The sequence below is a fragment of the Myxine glutinosa genome, chromosome 12, assembly GCF_964187855.1.
Source record: "Myxine glutinosa chromosome 12, kmMyxGlut1.1, whole genome shotgun sequence".
Classification (NCBI taxonomy): Eukaryota; Metazoa; Chordata; class Myxini; order Myxiniformes; family Myxinidae; genus Myxine; species Myxine glutinosa.
The window spans coordinates 106,545,263-106,551,262 of record NC_136272.1 but is presented as its reverse complement, the minus strand read 5'-3'; positions in this window follow the sequence as shown (position 1 = coordinate 106,551,262).

Genomic DNA, 6,000 nt, shown 5'->3' with positions numbered 1-6,000 from the left:
AAGGTTTCCTCCTGGCACACCTCCCATGTAGATCAAATTTGTGCAGCCTTTTTCTAATGGTAGACTCGTGCACTTTGACATCAACAGTGGCAAGAGCTACCTGTAGGTCCCGTGATGACATTCTGGGGTTCTTAGAGACTTCTTTCAGCATCTTGCGGTCTGCTCTCGGGCTGAACTTGCTGGGGCGGCCTGGCCTGAACAAGTTGGCAGTTGTTTGGAATCTTCTCCACTTGTAGATGATCTTCCGGACAGTCGAATGATTGATTTCAAATTGGTTGGAGATCTTTTTAAATCCCTTCCCAGACTCGTAGGCATCTATAACCTTCTTCCTGAAGGCCTCAGAGAGCTCTTTTGATCTAGGCATGGTGACGCCACACACTTCAACAACAAAGAGCAAACCAAACTAAATGTCTGAGGTTTAAATAAGACAGGTTCCTCCAAGATCCTCTCTAACGATATTCTAAACATTTGCACCTGAGCTGGTGCACCCGATTCTAATTTTAGGTATTTGAAGTAGTGATAAATGTCGGGGTGTACTTACTTTTTCCACATGCGAAATTTGCATTTATGTTTATTTAAATTATACAATGGACTACAAAATGTAAATGTGTCATGATATTTGTTATATTATATCACCTTTATCTATCAATATTGTTGAAATGAAGATCAAATAGCTGTATGTTGAAATATGTTGAAAATGCCAAAACTTTACATGGGGTGTACTTACTTTTTCACGTGACTGTATGGCTGTCCAGATGATTTCATAAAGATCATGAAAGAGTTCCACGTTGGGATGATTGGCAGAGTCTCTGTGTCAGGTAATGTCACAGACTCGTTTGGTATACGCCATGGAGTTAAACAGGGTTATGTTAACATCCACTCTGTTTACCTTGTTCCTAACTCGAGTCCTTACCAGCATGTCACAAAATCTCAGTACTGGAATTTATATCCGTACCAGAAGTACCGGAAAACTATTCAACCTCACCAGACTGCGTGCCAACACCAAAGTGTGAATAGAACGTTAGAGAACTTCTGTTTGCCGACGATTCAGCCCTAGTTGCCCATTCACTTAGGGATATCCAAGAAATCACCAATCGTTTTGCAACTGCAGTAAAACAATTTGGACTCCAAATTAACACCAGCAAAACTGAACTTCTCTCAGTCAACCGATAGACATAACATGGACATGAATATTCAACCCAAAGTACTTGTCAATGGAAAAGCCCTTACATTTGCTCACACCTATACATATCTTGCGAGTGCAGGAACACATGACAACTTACCTGATGCAGAAGTTGCACACCACATGTAGGCAGCATCAAAAGCCTTCGGAAGCTTGACCAAACGTCTCTGGTCCCAGCATGGCATCCGAACTACAACCAAGATGAAGGTCTATCATGCTGTGGTGATGACTGCGCTTCTGTACTCAGTGGAAGCTATGACTCTACAGGAGCCACATGAAGAAACTCACCAGCTTGCAATTAAGCCACCTGCGGCACCTTTTGGGAATCGAATGGCAAGACCGAGTCCCCAATACCACAGTCCAAAGGAGAGCTGGGATACCCAGTGTTGAGGCATTAATTACATCTGCTCAACTTAGATGGACAGGTCACGTCATTCCTATGCCAGAGCATCGGCTCCCAAAATTTTTACTTAATGGTGAACTAAAGGTGGGCAAACGTGTACCTGGAGGACAAAAGCTACGTGACAAAGACATTGTGAAAAGACATCTGAAGTTCACCGAGAAGAACTTGCCAGGGATAATTAAAAAAAACTGGAGAACTGTTGTCTAGGACTCGGTTGAGATGGTTGAGCAACAAAGGGAGGATGAGTACCAACGCCGTCATCTCCAGCAGCACAAAGTCGGCAATAAAAACCGACCAATAAATTTATTTTGCCCTCATTGCAACAGAGGAGTTATATCCAATGTTGGTCTCGCTTCCCATCGTAGCGCAGACAAGTGCTGCCCCACACGCCTCCACGGTCATCGTCGTTAGCCACCGACAGCTGAAGAAGAAAAATACAAAAAAAAAACCTTGGCCAAAGAATAACTCCTTGAGCTGGGAGTCTTTATCTTTTAATAATTTTGAGGCCTCTGCAGTATTTGCTGAGAGAGCATCAGTCTGGCTGGTGTGCATTCCGCATCCTATATGCCAACACAGCATTCAAAAAGGAAATATTGTTCTGTTAAAGTAAAATTTGACCATTCTCATGTCTGTCATCCCAAATAAATTGACCTATAATGGTCAACATGGCGTGGTTATAATATAACTCTTACTGGTCAGCGTGGCTCCAAGCTCATTGATTTGTACTCGTCTGTATCTAACTTCTTCATTCGTATGCAGCACAGGGCTGCGGGGTAGCATCATTGGCTGAGGGCATGGCTGTAACGCCCCCTGCTGGTTAGGGCAGGAATTTGTAATTTGTTCAGGGTGTCGGCGATGGCTCGCCTACTCTTCGTGAAGAACAACAGTGGGATATTTAACGTCGACCAACTATTACTGGCAGACATAACGTCCAGTTTAAACTATTAAAGTCCATCGGAGGGATGGCACACATATTGATGAATCACCCTGTCTTGTGCGTCCTAGGGCCTAGGCCATCTTGCTAGTACCGTGTCTAATTGAAAGACTAAATCACTGTACAGGTGTCGATTAACAATCGTAGACTCTGTGGTGTCATGGTTTCCACTCCGATTCTGGAAGGTCTGGGGTTCAACCCCCACTAAGTCATACCAAAGACTTTAAAAAAAAAACGTGCTCCTTCTTTGTGAGACATTCAGCAATTAAAAGGATAAGAGCATGGACATTCACCATAGGTTGGCATCCATGGGGAGGAGGAAATTTCTCCTTCGGAAATGGGGTGAGAAAGGAGGCACCATTGCTGTGGTGTCGCTAATACCCAGAATGCCCCAGGAAGTGACGTCAGTTCACCCACGCTCAGTGCCTGTGTTTGTCTCGTGAAACAGTCCGGTGTTGCGTCATGTGTGTGTGTGTGTGTGTGTTGCAGCTTCACTACAAGTCTTAAAGATCCTGGAAAAACAGAGAAAAAAGTAGGTCAAACCACTTCACTATTCTCGCAGCGACAGTCATCAATGCCTTGTTCACACCGCATTATAACTATTCAGTATTCTTGTCAACCTCCCACCTAACCACACCTTCAACCCGGCTAGTTAGCCACGGAAAATGATCTTCCACCCACACTCCGTAGCACATTACTGTACTTCATTCGTCACGTGTCCAACTATATTGTCAACTGTCCTTATTTGCGATTTTCACGCTTTACTTTATATACAGCTAACATCTACTCTCAAACGTAATAAAATCCATAGTAATCGGAAAATCTCTACATTGTTAATCATTGGTATTAGTCAGGTTCACTATGTTAACAAATATAATTTCGTTCAAAAATTTTGGAGATTAGCAAACCCGTACATTTTTGGAATATTCAGAGCATGAGGAATCCAAAAATTAATGTTTACATTTGCGTAAACACCTTTGCGAAAATGACACTCAGGACAGTGATGAAGATAGTCAGGTTCACTATGTTAACAAATATAATTTCTTTCAAAATTTTGGGATTAGCAAACCTGTACATTTTTGGAATATTCAGAGCATGAGGAATCCAAAAATTAATGTTTACATTTGCGTAAACACCTTTGCGAAAATGACACTCAGGACAGTGATGAAGATAGTCAGGTTCACTATGTTAACAAATATAATTTCTTTCAAAATTTTGGGATTAGCAAACCTGTACATTTTTGGAATCTTCAGAGCATGGAGAATCTGAAAATCAATGTTGGCATTTGCACAGACACCTGCATGGCCGCCATTTTGGATTTTGAAAATGGCCGCCATAAAATACATATTTTGCGCGATCTCGGCTTCTAGTCAACCTAGAGACTTAATTAAATATGCTAATCCTATGTTTTCTGGGTCAAGGAATCCAATAAAGGCCTCAAAATAGTGCTCAGGATTATAGAAAAGCAACAAACAAAGGTAATTGAAAACCATTGTCTTTATATTTGTGATATAACTGTATTACATAATACATGACATTGTAAGTCCTTTGAAGTTATAGGTTGTTATAGGAAGTTATAGGTAGTATCAGATTGAACTATAAGTCCTATACACAGGATCTACGAGGTCTATACCGTTCAGGAATATGCTTTTACAGATCTTCATCACTGTCCTGAGTGTCATTTTCGCAAAGGTGTCTACGCAAATGTAAACATTAATTTTTGGATTCCTCATGCTCTGAATATTCCAAAAATGTATAGTTTTGCTAATCTACCAAAATTTTGAACGAAAAAAACATAGTGAACCTGACTATATGCTAGGATGAAAGTGTACAAAACATCAATACATTGCTTTACAAAATTATTCATAAAGAATGTGACAACCATCTTGTGTTTTAATTATTTTCTTATTATAATTTTTTTGCTCAATTTTAGCTCACCTGGAACATAGTACCTGGGTGATCGTATGGGATGGCCGATCATCCGTCAGTCCGTCCATAAACACTTGCAGCTTCTTCTCTGAAACTGCGGATGTGATTGTGACCAAACTTGGCTGAATGATCTTTGGTATGGTAGAACTCAAGTTTGTTCACAGTATCATCCCCTCCAGCTTTAAGGTCACCATAAGGTTTAAAGGTCCCAAAGGTACTTGAATTTCAATCTAGTTTGGCTACCATTTTGGATTTTAGGAAAACCTTTAAAAAAAATCTTCTTCTCTGAAACCGCTTAACCAATCAATGCGAAACTTTCAATTTGTGATCAATTTCCATGACACCATCAGTCACGTGGCATGGCAGCCATTGGATCAAAAGAAAACCTTTAAAAATATTCTTCACTGAAACCGCTTATCCGATTGATGCGAAACTTAAAATACCTGTATATGTTACGGAGTCTCCTACAATCTCCTGGTCTCGGTAACCTCCGAACCCCGAGAGGAACCCCGGCAGAAAAATATATTACCCTGTGTTGAAAATCAATAGTGAAACCACACCAATGATTATAAATGAACAAAATTGTATTATAAATCACACACAGGTAATACGGTACAGCAAATGGCCATTAAGAGGGCACTCAATATATATCTTATATAAAGTCAAGTGACTCACTGCTCTGCCAGCAAATGAACGGACACTCCTCAATGTCTCTATGACTTTTCCCAAGGCGAATGGGATTCGCTCCAGCGGTCGATGGAACGAAATCCGGTCGAAGCCCGAATCTCGCTCTCCAGTCGATATCCGAAGCATGTACAGTGGGCAAGGGTGCTCTTCCCGCCAAACTGTACAACGGCGCCCTCCAGAGGCGCACCTTCACCGCTCCCTCAGCAAACATTCACCGGTGTCCGAAGCACGGGGTTCAAAATGGCTGACGGCTCTGGCTTGAGCCGATGCGATGAGGCAAGGATTCGTCGGAATCTCAGCGCCCCAAATCTGTCTACGCAGATTTCTCCACTCCAGCGAATATTCTTATCGCCGGATGTCCCTTCCAGGAACTCAAAATCCCCTCGCAGCTGTCGGTAAACCTGGCTCGTTACGGAGCGCTGACGTCACCATCCTCTCCGACTTTGCGCGCGCTGCTTCTTCCTCTTCACCTTCTTGTCTTCTCCTTCGGTTTCCTGTTTCACTTACAGTTATCCTTTTTAACTTTTGATAACCGTTCGTGAATAATAAACCTTGTGAAACTAATAATAATACATAATATCAGAAACATGTCCAGTGGGTGAAAACCACAATAACGGAAGTCACGAATCCGTAACATATATGATCGACTACCTCTGGGAACGTTTGATTAAAAGAAGCTGATCGGAAACACTATGTGGCCGCCAGTGACATCATAATATAGAAAGTGAGCAATATCATGAACAATAATAATAATAGACACCTTAAAGTTGCACCACATCAAATAACGCTATTTTTGACACAACAGGAAGTGACATCATACAGGAAGTAGGCAATATTTCGAAAACTAAGGCTCGACGCTCGTAG